The following is a 17,954-nucleotide window of genomic DNA, read 5'->3' as shown; positions in this document are numbered from 1 at the left end:
CTGGTACCAAGAATCCAGGGGCAAAGTGTGCTCTGCGCTTTGATCAGTCAAGTAATATTGCTATTAAAGTGCCCTGGATGTGACTAACAATAGATTACTGTGCTGAATATTCCACTAGAACATGGTCAGGTTCATGGACACCAGACTGCAATGTACTTCCAGGGCAAGGGAAGTACTTGCACTAGTAAATGACTGAATGAAGATATTTTACATGGGAAAATAGGAGGGTCTGCTACAGATGGGTCAGTTCTCCAGATTTACAGCTGGGCATCTTATAAACAATGAGAGCCAGCCGGTGATCTCTCATAGTTGAGGCTGCTCTCTGGTTTGGGGGGAATCCAAGTCAACCATTCTGTTTGAGAAACTACTGGGAGGTGTGTCTGCAGCATCAAAAACAACAACAGCAACAAAAGGTTTCTCCTTAAAGGTGGAAAGGGTTATTATGAAAGTTACAGCAATGCATAGTTTTTATATTCACTAAATCAGAGTTCAAGAGTGGAAGAGATACTTGAACTGTCTGTCCTTAACTATTTTCCCTGTCTTGGTTATCGCACGTCATCAAACAATCACTGCTTTCAGCCAGGTTTCCTAGAGCTACGACGTAGTGACTGCTAAAACAGTTATGGCATCTTGAGCTACGCACTAGATGTAATATTAGAGAGTAAAAGGAAAACTTAAAGTTGAAATAAAACTGGAAGTGGCTGGTGGAAGAGCTGATCTTCATCTCTGGATTCAGACTAGGTTGACATCTGCCCAAAGTATTGAGGACCTGCTGAGGACTCTGGTGTGCATACCCTTCAGCCAGCACCTGATCAGAGTACTGCTCAGCACAGTGTTCACAAAATAGATGCGCTATATGAGAGATGAGGGAAGAGGAGTGGCAGGAATTGTGAAATGTCTCATCCAGGGATGGGTAGGAAGCCATCAGCAGAGCTTGAAAAGGCCACAGATGTCCCAGCTCCGAAGATTAAGTTTTAAATATTTAACCACCTGATGTTTATATCCCATTTTTTACTGATAGATCACAGCACCTAGCATAAATAATGTTTTACACTTTGCAAATATCACTTCATAAATCTTCATGGCATGTGCATGTGGTAGGTGTGTGACTGGCATCGTCCTCCTTTCACCACTTTGGGAGGCTCACCACAGCACAGTGGGCAGAGACATAACTGCCAGAGGATACTCTTGAAGCAACTGGGGAGGGAAGAGCCCCAAGGCCAACCAAGACCCACAGAAATCACACCATGAACATAGCAGATAGCAGAATGTGGGCTTGAGCTGAATGCAATTGTTGCCAGCAGCACTTTGATACTCACACAAATTTAAGTTAGCTGAGAAAAAGAAAGAGATTGGAAGCAATGGGGAACATATGAATCACATCTACAAATCTTTGTGTAATTTAACTTTGAAATTTAAGATTTAAACTAATGTATTCCTTGGTCAAAAGTTATTCTAGCTTCTCCGGGCAGGCAGTAAGAGAAAGAAATGCGATCTTTTTGATAAAGCCAGAACATTTACTGCCACTGGGAAGTGCTGCACATAATGTACCATGGGGACATGCTGCTTTCTGCAGTTTCTGCTACAACTGCAATATCTTACAGTAAACTTTAAAAAGTACAGTATATAGGAAGTCTCAAATCATCCTCGTTAACTGCATTTATACAACAGTGCACCAATCTATTAAGGTGGTAGAGATGTTGCCAGTAGAGTAAATTAAATTCTGATTTTGCTTCCCAACACTCATATAAATCTAGACAACTTGTCCCATTTCTGTAGCATTATTCCAGAATTAAACCATTCAATACAGCTATTAAATTTGTCTTGCTTGAGCATTGAGCATTTCCCCTGGTGCCAACAGGGTTGCCCTCATGAGCTTTAAATGTATTGATGTCTTCGAAAATTTAAGTGTATGCCAGGGACTAAAAACTACCCTACAAGACTGAAAACAACAAACTGGTGGAAAGCTGGAAGCTGATACAAAACCATTAATAGAAATGAAAAGGTACAATATCTTCCAGAGTTAAAAAAGCAAATTTATATCTTTGGAGGACACAGGAGAGCTGAAGGCTGTGGACATGCACCCTCATTCAAAGTATGTCAGTATGTAGTCTTCCTTCAGGATCCCACTGTACTAATGCTGCACAAAGGGATGTTGAATCTCTGCATCTCCAAAAACTTATACCTGAGATTTCCACAAGGTTTCTATTCCATCGTTCAAAGTCAGGCTGGATGGATGTGCACCTAATCTAGCTGTAAGTGTCCCTGTTCATTGCAGGGGAGTTGGACTAGATGACTTTTTAAGGGTCTTGTCCTGCTCAAGAGATTCCATGATTCTATGATTTATCTGTACCTAAGTAAGCACTCTACAAAATCCAGCATTATCTACAATATATTGATCAGGAAAGTAAGTTTTAAAAGAAAGAAATAACTTACCTAAGACCTCGCCATGTATTCGAACACCAGCAAATGAATCTACTCTACTGCCACATAAAGGGAAAAATTTTAAGTACGTTTGGAAATAGGTTTTCTGGTTTTGTTCATCCAGTCTCTTGCATGAAATGGAAATTTCGTGTTCCCGTCAACCTCTAAGGAGGTAATGCCTCTAAGGAGGTCATGACTGCTCAGCTAGAAGAGAGTAAACTGCCACAGCCTTATTTTCTAATGAGGGATAAACTCAGCCTAACATTTCAACTTTGTTTTAGGATCATCTTTATGGTCCTGGTAACTCTCAGCTCAGCCAGTGCAGGATACATAAGTGATATTGCAGTATGAATAATAAATCTTAATTTGGGATTAAGGAGGAACCATTTGACTACTGAATAAGCATGCTGTAAAAAGCCACTTAAAAGATCTGTGCAAGCACTAGGATATGTCTGGTTGTCCAAGGAGGAGGTGGATGTCTGCACCTGGCTTACTGTCTGAAGATCTTTGCCTACCTGCTCCCTCATCACACGTGGCACTGCGTATTCAACGCAGGCATTGATTTCCTCCCTCAAAAACCAGCCTCCTCTTTAAGTTGAACACTGCTCGATTCAGCCAGCCTGTAAATGCCACATTCATTATTCAGACTTCTCCAGATCTGAGGGAACTGAAGGGAAACGAAAACAAAGCTCCTCGTGGGATTTAACATGCACTCTGATGGTCTGCAGAGACCCAGCTTCAGGCACTCGCAGTTCCAACACATCATTTGTTGTCCTGTGTGGATTTGGGAAGACACCACAGGACAAGGGTCTCTTCTTTCAGAGTGGTCAGAGCCAAAAGACATAGGAACAATGCTGGAACAGGAAGAAATAACAGGCACAGCCCTTCCAGGAGGCCACTTCTGACTCTCACTCCTTCCCTAGAGCACAGCAGATGCTGCTCATGAGCAGCTGCCAGTCCCAGCTGTTGGGCCATTGAGTTCCAGCCTTCCCATAGCACTCCCACAGCGGTGCCCAGCTGCCCTATGACTCTGAGAACTGGAAAGAAAGACAATACTTTCTCTCCCACCTGTTTGTGCATTAGTCACAAGCCAGAGCAATGTTCAAGCCTTTGTGCTTGCTCTGTCTCACCCCCTCAGGAAGGATGAGATCTGGATAAAGCTCACAAGAAAATGGCAGCTTGGCAAGACTACATACGAAGAGCCTTGCCTTGTGACGGATCAGAGCAGGTGTCTTCACAGGGCTCCATAGAATAATAGAATCATGGAATCATTTAAGTTGGAAGAGATCCTTAAACGTCATTAGTCCAATTCCCTTGCAATGAACAGGAACACCTACAAGTAGATCAGGGTGTTCAGAGTCTGATCTTGAATGTTTTGATTTTCTCTTTCTTAAAAAAAAAAAAAAAAAAAAAAAAAAAAAAAAAAGCCAGTAGTAGGACAGTGCAAGAATAGGCATAAAAACAGCAAAATGGTAACACATAATGGAGTGAGGGGGATCAGGAGTGGAAAAGACCTATTAGGTCTACAGCTGCACATGTGGTTTTAGAGAGTGTTTGATGCAGAAGCATTTAGAAATTTGGGCTGAGTTCAGCGAGCCAGAACAGGCTGAAAGTTGAACTGGTTTTATAGAAGCATAGAATGTCTTATGTTGGAAGGGATCTTAAAGCCCACTCTAAACCCCTGCCATGGGCAGGGTTGCCACCCACTACATCAGGCTACCCAAGACCCAGTTCAGCCTGGTCTTGAATATCTGCAGGGATGGGGCGTTCACAGCTTCTCTGAGCAAGTTGTTCCAGTGCCTCACCACACTCCGAGTAAAGAATTTTTTCCTAACGTCTAATCTACATTTCCCCTCTTTTATTTTAAAGCCATTCCCCCTTGTCTTACCACTAAGGGAGCATTTATGCTCACTGCTTTCCCTTGGCTGCCCTCCCAACAGCAGTCATGACATGGCTCAGTGACTGTATTTTCTGCTACCAGAGGACTCCTCATGCCAAAATCCAGGCTCTTCTGGACTTCTGCCTTTCAGTTCTCAACAGCAGCCCTCACTGCAAGAAAGCCAAGAGGACAGCCTGGTGACTAGGCCATTCACCAAAGTGGATTGATTTCCATCATTGTCTTCATAATCCATATTTCAGGCTTGCTTTAAATTTCTGTGAACGAGAAGAGATATGAAGGCAGATGTCTCAGATCCCTCCTATCTTGATCTCCTTCCACCTACTTGCTTCCATGAATCTAGCTTTCCTTTCAAAATAGATAAGAATGTAAATGAAAGTAAATAAATGCCTCCAAATAAAATTATCATTTTCAAGTTGAACAAAACACACATTTAAATCTCAATGAAACATTACTGAACACATAGAAAAAAAGAAACAGCTTACTTTAGGTTGACAAGAAATAATGCTGCCCTAATTAGATCAACGTAATGAGGTTTTTCTCCACAATATCTAAGCATTGTACCCAGACAGTAGCATTTTCTGGTTGTACAAACATGGCTTCCTCCATGGCTTTCAAAATTTTTATCTGATTGCTTATTTTTTTTCTCTCCACAGGCACTCATAAAGAGGGTTTTTTAGGAGTCCATGATGATTATTCATGGAATGTATTTTTAATAAGTGTGACTATGTTTATAAACTGCACTTTCACTTGCACATGTACACACAACTTATAATTACTTTATGAATCATAAAATATCCTGATTGGAAGGGACCCATAAGGATCATCGAGTCCAACTCAAAAATACTGCTAAACAGTTCTGGAGAAAATCCCAAATTCAAGGCTGTTTGGGATCTGCTTCTATTTTCTTTAGTTGTCACAGAGGTATTTGACACTGTCTGTGATTGGTCTTCTGGAGCATTTCTTTGTTTATATAAAGAAATAACAAATATATATTTTTTAAATCAAGTATCATCATTCAGCCAACTATTCATATGTACTAACTGGGAGTCTGGTTTTCATGAATACCTGGCAATACTTTGTATATTTAGAAAGTGCATATTAAGATGCCAGAAATAATGTAAATAGAATTTCAGAGTTTGAAATTCACAGTTAGGCTTTTCCAATACTGTGACGTGATCCTCAGCAGCCTGGCTTCCCTTGCTGACTGGTGATGCCAAACAGGAGATGGGATACCAGCAGTGTGACTACCAGGCATAACATTTCCATTAGTCACTCATGTAAGAACTCCTCCTTGTAGCAGATTGGTCAAACTTAACATGATGATGATCAGCTTGATTTGTTTTGTGTTTTTGTGTTTGTTTTTGTTTGTTTGTTTAAAGAAAACCAATCGCAAAATGATGGCAAATCTAATAAAAACTCTAGATTTCAATGAGCAAAAATATTTCAGAGGATCTTACATATTGTAAGAATAATTGTAGCTTGATACTGCAGATACAACAAATTGCAAATATGCTATAAGCAGATGAGAAACATAAAGAAATAAAAGGAAATAAGACCATAATGAGTGTGTTTAAATGAAGGTGGATAAACTGGTACAAGAGAGAGTACAGCTGTCAGCACAGATAAACTGGGAGAGATACCAAAAAGGGGTGGAAAAGGAAACCAATAAAAAGTGCAAAGAAACAGCATCCTTAAGGCTAGAAGTTAAGCTGTGAAAAATCACACTGAGTTCCCATTTCAGAAGTACTGACATCGCTCTCTCTGTACTTTGCAAAAGTAAAAGAAACAGCCAGCCAGGTTTGTGAAGGTGCAGAAGACTACAAGAGATGACTGAAAAGGTGAATGGTATGGTAATGGGAGCATCTAAATCCTTAAGGAACTGTTGCATCAACGTTAATTATACACAACGTCAATGATAAATACCTTTTCTCCATCCCAACAGCATTTAAAAAAAAAAAAAAAAAAACCCACAAACTTGTAGAAACTTCATATTTAGCCTTTGTCCTCCTGGTCCAGAACTGAGAATGATGGATTTTCATAGTGAAACACCCTTATCTGCCTTAGTGGATGAAGAACAAGACATCAGATGGACAGCACTGGGGAAAGCTGTCTTTGCTTATATATGTACTTTCCTCTCTCGCAGCATTACTGCTTTCAGAGAGGACCTACTTCATAAATATAGCAGGAAGAGAGAGAGAGAGTGCAAGAAGGAGGCACACCATGTGTTCTTCATTATAGGGCAGCACAAGATGCTTTTTGCCCCAGTTGCCAAAGGACTTCTGCACACAAAACACCTGAGTAACTAGACAATCAAGATCACCTGGATTTCCCACTAATTATTCCTCTGCATTAACAACAAAGGAGAAAACGAGAGCGTGCAAAAATTCAACTGTGAGGCCAAATGAATCTCATAATGCTAGCACCCAGAAGCATTGGAGATGGAGGGTCCCTTGGGCCACCTCTTTGCCGAGGACACACGCCACTGCTGTTACAGAGCCTTGAGAGCCCAGACACCAGACTCTCAATGAACCCCGGCTGAAACACGCAGCCAAAGCCACGCTGCTGCCCAAGCACAACACGGCTCTGCCATCTGCAGCCCTGCTGGGGGCTTTGCAGTCTTCAGCGCTGTCACATCAAGCAAATCAAATTGGTCCCGTGACAAAGATTTTTCAAAGATGCCTGAAGTGCGACTTGCATATTTGTGTGAGGTGGGAATAATCATGCTTTTTAAGGGCTTGGAATGCACCTTCTGTGAGGCAGGTGCTGCTGTGAATAAATAACAGGCTCCATAAGAGCACACAACGTGCAAGTTCCTCCTGCCTGCATGACACCTAAGCTAAAGATGCTGAGCTGGAGGGCTTGCATATCCCATTACCCATCCCTGGAGCGAGCTGCTCTCCATACCTGCAAAATCTGTACAGAAAGTTCCCTTCCAATTTGCCTTGCTGGCCAGGACAAGCTCCTGCTTCTGCTGCCCTAAAGGAAACTTCACCTGATGGGAGCTGACTCTTTGAGTCACATGAGATTTTCAGCACGATGTTGAAGTTAAACTTTTCACAGTTTGAAAACAACTTTGCGTGAAGATGGCAGGAGCTGAAGGAGTTTGGCTGGAAATTACACACTGCCTCTTAATCCATCTCTGCTGTGTGGCAGCTCTGCCTGTGCAGATTCCTGGCTTTTCTGGAGGTGTTTGGGATGGCTTCAGGCTTCTGGCTGTTTTATGCAAGCAGATTTTCATGCTTTGATATTATCTCTAACATGGCTTTTGATCCAGTGGAGGTGATGCTGACACTTTTTTTTTTTTTCCACTGGGAATATTTTATTTGAGATGATTGCTGCTAGCACGTGTTGCAGCTGCATGTGTTATTTAGTGAGAAGGACATTTTGGAATAACCAATAAATTCTTCAGAAATAAATAAATAACATAGAAGTAGAGGAAGGATGATGTTTCAAGCTGGCAGACAGGCAAGTTTTGGGGAAAAAAAAAAAAAAAAAGAAAAACAAAAACCTGGTGGAAAGTGCATTTGGCTCTCCCTGTCAGGGCAGATACACAGGGAAGGAGGGTAACCAGCCAAGGAACACTGTGTGCCTCAGGGAACCCCCTGCTGAAGGACACGCATATAAGTGAGAAAGTCAAACACCCCTATTTGCGCTGCAAAGGAGGCTGAAATATCTTATTCAAGCGTTTGAGCTACACAGGGAATTGTTCATAAAGGCAGATGGAATTAAAGGGCATACTATTTAATGGGCCAGATTGATGTGCACACTGATAAGATACACTTCAAACTGACTAAATGTCTAATTTGAGTGAAATAGTCTTATTTTTCCTTCTTTTTCTTTTTTTTTCTTGAACAATGTCATCTGTGATTTTTTTTTCATTTGTAACCTATGTCCTTTGCTGTGACCCCAGTCAGAACTGACACTTGCCAAATATTAATTTTATGTAAAATATATATATAATGATAATAAATGACTATCTATCCTAATTTATGCCACTTGAAGGCCCATTTAAGCAAATGTGCTTTTGTGCTAATGAAGTTCCCATCTCACTTAAAGCAGATTACAGACTGATCATAGCCTACCTGCATGCAGAGGGCCTCACCAGGGCACACTGCAAATTTTTCAAGTTATTTACCAAGATAGCTGACCTCTTTGCTAACGAATGGAGACACATGAGATTGCACAACATCATTTTCTCTTCCTTTTCATTGAATCATAGACTCATAGAATAAATTACGTTGCAGGGGACCTTAAAGACTACTGAGTTCCAATCCTCCTGCCATGGGCACTGTTACCACTCAGTAGATCAGGTTGTCCCAGGCCCCATCCAACCCAGTATTGAACGTCCCTAGAGAAGGGGCATCCAGAGCTTCTCTGGGCAGCCTGTGCCAGGGCCTCACCACCCTCCAAATAAAGACTTTTTTTCCTAAAATCTAACCTAAATTTTCCCTCTTTTATTTTAAAGCCATTCTACCTTGTTTTATCACTATCAAAGCATATAAAAAGTCAGTCTCCCTCCTGCTTATAACCCCCTTTCAAGTACTGGAAGGTCTTCTCCAAGTTAAATAAGCCCTACTCCCTCAACATTTCTTAACAGGAGAGATGTTTCAGCCTTCTGATCATCTTTGTAGCCCTCTTCTCCAACAAATATTGATGAGGTGGCCTTTTTTGTATGAGTGCCTGCAGTGCTATGAAAGCACAGTTGCTGAGAGCTGGTAGGCTTAACAAAGTATTAAGCTGTCATGGAGTTAACTAGCTGATCTGGATTTATAGTCACACAACTCTTCCAGTTGATGTTACTCAAGTGCAAACCTCAGCAATAGGACTTCCACCAGAATGTGGTGTGAAGAGCTTGTTACATGAAGGTGCTCAGAAAAGTTTATCTGAGTTTTTAAGGGGATTAGTTAAACTGCACTGATTAAAGCCCTTTGTGGCAACTGTCAGAATTAAAGTGGCTTTGACTTAATTTGGTTTACTTCTCTTTCAAGGCTAAGTCATATTAAGGCCACTTTAATTGTGAAATGGGAGGCTTAATTCATTTTACTAGTGAATTAATTCACTTTAAACTCCTGCTTTTAGTTCATTTAAATCAACTTCCTTGATTGTCCCTGTGTAGGCAAACCTAAGCAAAAAGTCAGGATCACATTAATAGAAACCTAAGACTAACTTTGAAAGAATTCCAAATATTTAAGAACACATTCAGGACATTGCTGTCTTTGTCACCAATGATCTTTAGGAATTGCAGGAAAAGATGTTGAGGTCCAAAGAGGCACAGTGAGGAACAGATCCTCAGTGCTGAACTGTAACTGCCTATCAGGGAAAGGATGATCAGTCCTGCACTAAAACTGTACTCCAGCCTAAAATAAAGGAGAACAAAGACCTATTAGGAAAAAATTCTTCTCAGACAGAGTAGTAATGCACTGGGGACAAGCTGCCTAGGGAGATGGTGGAGTCACCATTCCTGGAGGTGTTCAGAAACTGTGGATGTGTGGCACTGGGGAACATGGGTTGGTGGGACAGAGTGGTGGTGGGATGATAGTTGGACTAGGTGATCTTGGAGGTCCTTTCCAGCCTTAATAAATCTATGATTCTAAAACAAGTTCAGAAAATTCCTCTAAGCCCTGAGAAAAGATGGTTTGAGTCATGGGCTGAGAGGGAAGAAAAGAGCTGCTTGAATATAAGGAGGAAGGAAATTTTATTTAAAGCTCTTTGAGGTTCCTTCCAATCCAAACAATTCTATGATTCTGTGCCTGTCTCTGTAGGTGCAGGTTGCTTTTATAATACGTTTCATTGCTTTAGAAAATGTATACCCTTTTTGCATTGTCTTTTTAAGGCTAGAAATTATTATTAATGCAACAGCAGTGCAGACAGTAACATTACGGTGAGCCCTGCTCAACCTGCAGACAAGGTTACTGTCTGCACCAAATGAATGGATGTGCCTCAGTGTAGATTAGAATCTGTATTGCCACATTAAATGAGAGGGAGTGTGAGACAGGCTTCTTGTACTGCTGAGATCCATTTTAGGATTGAATCTTACTCCAAACAGCAGCATAAGTGAGGGCAGAAGTAGTAATTAGTAGGCCCATTTCTACTTAGAGATGGCTGTGTGCATGACTGAGCACCAATGGCCTGTTGATGAGTGGGTGGAACTCCAAGGGGCTGCAGGCAGAGTGAGGCAGCAGTGATTAGCTGCCACTAGGGTAAGTTACTGTCTCCTGTGATGCTAAAGATATACTACACTTAATAGTTCATTGGCTAAATATGTTCAGATGGTTGATATTGCCTGGCTGGAAACATTCATTCATGTAATTAGTTTACCTTCTTAGTTTAAATCATATGGAAAATCTCCCTGTAAGGCACAATTTTGGCTGTTGCACCAGTCTTAATCAGTGCAGTGCTTTTGACTTTGCAAAGCTGTCTAGTGCACTCCAAGAGAAAAGCAAGGTCCTCTAATCCCCTTATCACAGAGCCTTATCACAGCCCTCCTGGAAGTGCTCTGGATTTTTTCTGGATAGCTTGGCCCCAAGATTTGCAGCAGCTGCTGATGAAGTCAATGGAAAACAAGCCCTCATTGTTACCCGTCAACAATCTTAACTCCAGGAGTGTGATGGGAGGCAAAGGGAATGACTCACCTCTTATCACAAATCATCTGTGTCACAGATTTGCAGTTATACTTTTTTTTTTTTTTCTGGAGGAACCTCAGTGACTTCACCATTATAAATAATCTTCAGGTGGTTTCTCTGGGAATCATGAACATTTGGCTTAAGAATTAATCTTTTCTCTCTGTATCATAACAAGACAGATATCTTTAAATATGGCATGTATGAGGCAGAGAAAAATAAAAAAGGGGGGGGGGAGCATAAAGAAAAGCGTCCGATTTTAAAATACCTTTAAAGGTATTTCAAGATTAAGTCAGACCCTAAGAAACAGTGGAATAATTCTATTTAAATCAGCAAGTGCTCCAAGGGAGGGACAGCTGGGGGTTAGGACAAGGTTCGGCACCAGAGGGCAGTGGGCAAGGAACGGGCTGCCCAGGGCAGTGGTCATGGCCTCGAGCTGCTGGAGTTCAAGGAGCATTTAGACAACACTCTCAGACATAAGATTTGAATTTTGCATGTTCCTATGTGGAGCCAAGGGTTGGACTTGATGATCCTTGGTGGGTCCCTTCCAACTTGGGATATTCTATAATGCTAAGATTTTGTTGAGTTTTTGCACTGATCAAGCTTCAGCAGCAGGGCTGGATTCTGGAAAGGACTGTTTGGATGATCACAGCACTCCTTGTACAGTATTACATCCCATAAAGAGCTCACTGAGTACAGGCAGTTCTTAAACCTCTACACTTCACTCACAGTAATCTACAAAAGTCACATGCTGCTGTAGTCCATAGCAGAAGGATACTGCAGTCTTGAGCTTCATCCATCTGTTCGCTTGTACTTGCTTCTGCATTCTTTGCTTTTGACCTGTGAGGTACAATGTACAGTCCCAAAATCATTTTTCCATTAATTTTCATCTTTCCTGACTCATTCAGCAAACAAATATGTCTTGTGTACTTGCACAACCTCCTGTGCAATGAAACGTACCCAGTTCAGTGTGGTGCAAAGAGCAAATCTACTGCCTTTGGAAACCCTGCAAGCTGACAGCAGGAAGCAGTTGTCTCCTGGACGTTTTGTTCAGTGCTTCCTCATTTAAGAAAATAACTTTTGTTCTGAATTCACTCAATAAGAACACAACAGCCAGACAGTTTGCTATCTTGACGCAGATTTTCTGAGGAGTATAGGAAAAGATACAGAGGGGAACACTAGGGGCTTTCTGGACATGAGTACTATACAGCAGGTTGAGCACCAGTTCAGCAAGCACATCACTACAGTAAGGTGGCTGTTGTAACCAAACATGGGCCAAAGCTGCTGGCTGCCAGGGCCACCTGCACCCTACTGTGCCAAACTGCATTCTATCTGCATCTAACCACACTCACGCCAACCCAAGGGGCTGTCACAGAATCACAGAATCATCAAGGTTGGAAAGACCTTCAAAGTGATCCAGTCCAACTGTCCATCTATCACCAATATTTCCCAATAAAATATGGGGAATAAAATATGCCCATCAATACAATGTCTAAATGTTTCTTGACATGTTTCTGTCCCACAGGATTGCACTGCTATGTTGCTGTTTAACTGTGTTTTCTGTTAATACCTCAGAAAAGTAGTACGCAGAGGAGATTTGTAAAACAGGAGTATATAGTATGGACCAAATATCTGAGATCAAATGGCAAACCCAAAGCTGCCAGTATATCCTCAAAAATGTCCACTGACTCTTTGTGTTAGCAAGGTGGATATTTTATTCAAATGAAATCAATCAGTTGTTTTTTCCAACACTTCCAGTGGAGAATAATATTGTTTTGTTGTCCAACATGTAGCTGAAGGGGAATGCATTTGGGGAGAAGCAGAGATGCGGCTTCTGTGATGCTCTTTCATGTTCCCTTTTCTTTCATGCTCTCTGTGCAGAGTGAAAGGCAGGGCAAGGAATCTGGTTTTATGTAAGGAAAAGCAAATTTGGTATAAGGTAGCAAAAACTATGACCCAAAATGGGAAGCTGAATTAGGTTACCAAAACTGGAAACGGAGATCTAGCAGAAGATACTGAGGGGGGAGTCCTTGCAAACAAGAGATCAAGAGAGAAGGCTTTTTAGAAGGCCCCTTCCAGTGGGGGTTCTTTTCCTAAGAAATTGAAGCTTAAGAAATTCCTCCAGAAAAAAAATAAATAAATAAAAAAGAACAATAAAGTCTCCTTTAAAAGACAGCAGAAACAGAATCAGACAATGAGATCATTAATAAAAAAAAAATATTTTCAGAATGGTTCAGAAAGAAAAGGTGATTGGTGCCGAAATCCCTTTGTACAAGGCTACAGGCAGATTCCAGCTGAAACCAGATCATTAAGGGCCAGCCAGGGTCTGCGTGATTCTCAGTCCTTAGATAAATGTCTTTCAGTCTTTGTAGAAAGCCAAGCCACTCTCAAACGGATCTGGGGAACAGGCAGAGGAAAGAGGTGTCCCATGTTTAGGTGATGTCATTCTCAAGGCCTGCAAGAGTCAAAGAAAGAAAAATGAAAGAACAACTTAAATCACTATGGGCAGACCCTCCAACACTATTCAGTTCTGTCCTGAGCTCAGAACAAGGTTTTCAAATGCTTGACTGCATAAAAGATAGGGTAACATAAATAACATGCAGTCAGTGGTATGGTAAGACAAGAACATTCTAAAATTGCAAAATAAAAAGCAGCATTGCAGCGCTGGAATAAGGACACGACGGTGGTTACACAAGCTGATGCAGGCCGCAGCTCACCTCACACCAGCTCCCTTGACCACAGAGCTAAGGAGATGTCAGGCCTGGGGAAAACTAGCACGGTATTGCTAGGTTTACCTTATCTTTCCAGTACGGCAGAGCCAGGACTCCATTTCCTTCACACAGGATGGACAGGACAAGGGCATGACACGCGTAGGTCAACCCAAGGCCTGACGCCACGCTGCAAGAGACACAAAAAGCAACAAGGGAGTAGCAGCCACCATCCATCCCTTGGGGCAGCCCCGGTCTTCACCTCCCTGCCCTCTCCACTTGGACCCTGCTCACCGCATCACTGGCACGACACCCTGGGCTGATGCACCACTTTTCACATCCACCATGCAAACTCGGGTCTAAAATCCAGAGACAGCAGCCAACACCAGCTATCTCATCACCGTAACACGGACAGGACTGGGTTTGCAGGAGCAACTCTGCATTGCAATGAGTTATAACAGAGCTCCCTTCAAAGCAGAAGAAAGGAGATTTCAGACCCCAGAAATCCAGGATGGCATAAGGGTGGGTTGAAGTCACCTTCCCAGCAGAGAAGCGTCAGGTCTCCAATTTCCTTCTTCCTGGAGGCAGACGACAAGCACTTGCAACAAACACGTCAATTCATGGCCATCTGCCAGGCTGCAACAGATGCAAAAAGCAACACAGGAGGAGCAGCCACCATCCATCACTAGGGGCTGATCCATTCCTCCCCTCCCTGCCCTCCCCTCTCACAACTTCCTCACCCGCTTGCTTGCACGACAGACAGAGCTCACTACGCTATTTCACAACCATCCTCAGAAACTGTTCTCCAAAATCTAGAGTCTGCTGCCAACATCAGCCACATAGTCGTTGTAACAATCGGAATTGGCCTGTAATCAGCATCTCCTGTGGGTCCCAGACAGAGGCAATGGAGCTGCCACGCAGGGAGCAGTATGGAGCTGTCACACACCAAGGGAACCATTAACAGCTAGGATTTAGCCAAACTTGTCCTTCCAGGAGAGAAGTCCAACGTTTCCATTTCCATCCTATATGATGGGGAGGACAAGCGCGTTCCACAAGCACGTCAATTCGAGTTTGCCTCATTGCTGCAAGGGACACAAAAAGCAACAAAGGAGGAGCAGCCACCATCCATCACTACCTGCAGACCCATTCCTCTCCGCTCCAACATCTCCACTCAGACCTTGCTCACATGGTTACATCCTGACAGACATGGCTGCGGACAATTATTAACCTCCATCATGCCAAACTGGTAAAAAAAAAAACAGACACAGAGGCAAATACCCGCCATTAGACCACTGTAACACGGATGGTACCAAGGTGACAGCAGAACACGTGGGTTCCACTGCGTGGCAATAGAGCTCCCATGACAACAGAGCTACGGACATTTAAGCCCCTAGGAAAAATAGCATGCAAGATGGTTTCTTTTAAACAATTGCTCCAGCAGAGCAGACTCAGGTCTCCATGTGCTTCACAGCCAGTGGAGAGGACAAACGCATGCCACAAACAAGCCATTTAAACAGAAACTTGTACGTTGCAAGAGACGCAAAAAGCAACAAAGGAGGAGCAGCCACCATCCATCACTAGGGGCTGATCCATTCCTCTCCTCCCTGCCCTCTCCCCTCACACCTTGCTCACCTGCTCACTTGCACAACAGCCCTGGCTGCTGATGCATCAGAGAAACTCATCCTGGCAACCTCTCCTCAAAATCCCCGGGCAGGGGCCAGCACCAGCCATTGCAGCGCTGGAATAAGGATATGACGGTGGTTACACAAGCTGATGCAGGCCGCAGCTCACCTCACACCAGCTCCCTTGACCACAGAGCTAAGGAGATGTCAGGCCTGGGGAAAACTAGCACGGTATTGCTAGGTTTACCTTATCTTTCCAGTACGGCAGAGCCAGGATTCCATTTCCTTCACATAGGATGGACAGGACAAGGGCATGACACGCGTAGGTCAACCCAAGGCCTGACGCCACGCTGCAAGAGACACAAAAAGCAACAAGGGAGTAGCAGCCACCATCCATCCCTTGGGGCAGCCCCGGTCTTCACCTCCCTGCCCTCTCCACTTGGACCCTGCTCACCGCATCACTGGCACGACACCCTGGGCTGATGCACCACTTTTCACATCCACCATGCAAACTCGGGTCTAAAATCCAGAGACAGCAGCCAACACCAGCTATCTCATCACCGTAACACGGACAGGACTGGGTTTGCAGGAGCAACTCTGCATTGCAATGAGTTATAACAGAGCTCCCTTCAAAGCAGAAGAAAGGAGATTTCAGACCCCAGAAATCCAGGATGGCATAAGGGTGGGTTGAAGTCACCTTCCCAGCAGAGAAGCGTCAGGTCTCCAATTTCCTTCTTCCTGGAGGCAGACGACAAGCACTTGCAACAAACACGTCAATTCATGGCCATCTGCCAGGCTGCAACAGATGCAAAAAGCAACACAGGAGGAGCAGCCACCATCCATCACTAGGGGCTGATCCATTCCTCCCCTCCCTGCCCTCCCCTCTCACAACTTCCTCACCCGCTTGCTTGCACGACAGACAGAGCTCACTACGCTATTTCACAACCATCCTCAGAAACTGTTCTCCAAAATCTAGAGTCTGCTGCCAACATCAGCCACATAGTCGTTGTAACAATCGGAATTGGCCTGTAATCAGCATCTCCTGTGGGTCCCAGACAGAGGCAATGGAGCTGCCACGCAGGGAGCAGTATGGAGCTGTCACACACCAAGGGAACCATTAACAGCTAGGATTTAGCCAAACTTGTCCTTCCAGGAGAGAAGTCCAACGTTTTCCATTTCCATCCTATATGATGGGGAGGACAAGCGCGTTCCACAAGCACGTCAATTCGAGTTTGCCTCATTGCTGCAAGGGACACAAAAAGCAACAAAGGAGGAGCAGCCACCATCCATCACTACCTGCAGACCCATTCCTCTCCGCTCCAACATCTCCACTCAGACCTTGCTCACATGGTTACATCCTGACAGACATGGCTGCGGACAATTATTAACCTCCATCATGCCAAACTGGTAAAAAAAAAAACAGACACAGAGGCAAATACCCGCCATTAGACCACTGTAACACGGATGGTACCAAGGTGACAGCAGAACACGTGGGTTCCACTGCGTGGCAATAGAGCTCCCATGACAACAGAGCTACGGACATTTAAGCCCCTAGGAAAAATAGCATGCAAGATGGTTTCTTTTAAACAATTGCTCCAGCAGAGCAGACTCAGGTCTCCATGTGCTTCACAGCCAGTGGAGAGGACAAACGCATGCCACAAACAAGCCATTTAAACAGAAACTTGTACGTTGCAAGAGACGCAAAAAGCAACAAAGGAGGAGCAGCCACCATCCATCACTAGGGGCTGATCCATTCCTCTCCTCCCTGCCCTCTCCCCTCACACCTTGCTCACCTGCTCACTTGCACAACAGCCCTGGCTGCTGATGCATCAGAGAAACTCATCCTGGCAACCTCTCCTCAAAATCCCCGGGCAGGGGCCAGCACCAGCCATTGCAGCGCTGGAATAAGGATATGACGGTGGTTACACAAGCTGATGCAGGCCGCAGCTCACCTCACACCAGCTCCCTTGACCACAGAGCTAAGGAGATGTCAGGCCTTGGGAAAACTAGCACGGTATTGCTAGGTTTACCTTATCTTTCCAGTACGGCAGAGCCAGGACTCCATTTCCTTCACACAGGATGGACAGGACAAGGGCATGACACGCGTAGGTCAACCCAAGGCCTGACGCCACGCTGCAAGAGACACAAAAAGCAACAAGGGAGTAGCAGCCACCATCCATCCCTTGGGGCAGCCCCGGTCTTCACCTCCCTGCCCTCTCCACTTGGACCCTGCTCACCGCATCACTGGCACGACACCCTGGGCTGATGCACCACTTTTCACATCCACCATGCAAACTCGGGTCTAAAATCCAGAGACAGCAGCCAACACCAGCTATCTCATCACCGTAACACGGACAGGACTGGGTTTGCAGGAGCAACTCTGCATTGCAATGAGTTATAACAGAGCTCCCTTCAAAGCAGAAGAAAGGAGATTTCAGACCCCAGAAATCCAGGATGGCATAAGGGTGGGTTGAAGTCACCTTCCCAGCAGAGAAGCGTCAGGTCTCCAATTTCCTTCTTCCTGGAGGCAGACGACAAGCACTTGCAACAAACACGTCAATTCATGGCCATCTGCCAGGCTGCAACAGATGCAAAAAGCAACACAGGAGGAGCAGCCACCATCCATCACTAGGGGCTGATCCATTCCTCCCATCCCTGCCCTCAGCCCTCACAACTTCCT

At 44.0% G+C, this 17,954-nt stretch overlaps 1 long non-coding RNA gene across 20 annotated transcripts; it reads right to left on the bottom strand.

Moving 5' to 3' along the window:
* Positions 1–12,644: 12,644 nt before the first annotated feature.
* LOC109364156 (uncharacterized) lies at positions 12,645–17,919 on the bottom strand. 20 transcript variants are annotated; one of them, XR_014882724.1, is made up of 14 exons: positions 17,305–17,919; positions 17,068–17,173; positions 16,381–16,678; positions 16,175–16,253; positions 15,972–16,012; positions 15,522–15,871; positions 15,285–15,390; positions 14,788–14,895; positions 14,599–14,674; positions 14,393–14,471; positions 14,190–14,230; positions 13,947–14,089; positions 13,740–13,842; positions 12,645–13,399 (listed from the first exon to the last, which is right to left on the bottom strand). It is a non-coding gene; the product is annotated as an uncharacterized LOC109364156 (long non-coding RNA). The 20 variants fall into 20 exon arrangements; XR_014882735.1 differs by having other exon boundaries at positions 14,393–14,474; positions 14,599–14,895; XR_014882720.1 differs by having other exon boundaries at positions 14,599–14,895.
* Between the last annotated feature and the right edge of the window lie 35 nt (positions 17,920–17,954).

The sequence above is a fragment of the Meleagris gallopavo genome, chromosome 3 (genome assembly GCF_905368555.1).
Source record: "Meleagris gallopavo chromosome 3, MGAL_WU_HG_1.1, whole genome shotgun sequence".
Lineage (NCBI taxonomy): Eukaryota > Metazoa > Chordata > Aves > Galliformes > Phasianidae > Meleagris > Meleagris gallopavo.
The sequence above is the reverse complement of the archived record's forward strand: the minus strand, read 5'-3'. Positions and strand labels throughout refer to the sequence as shown.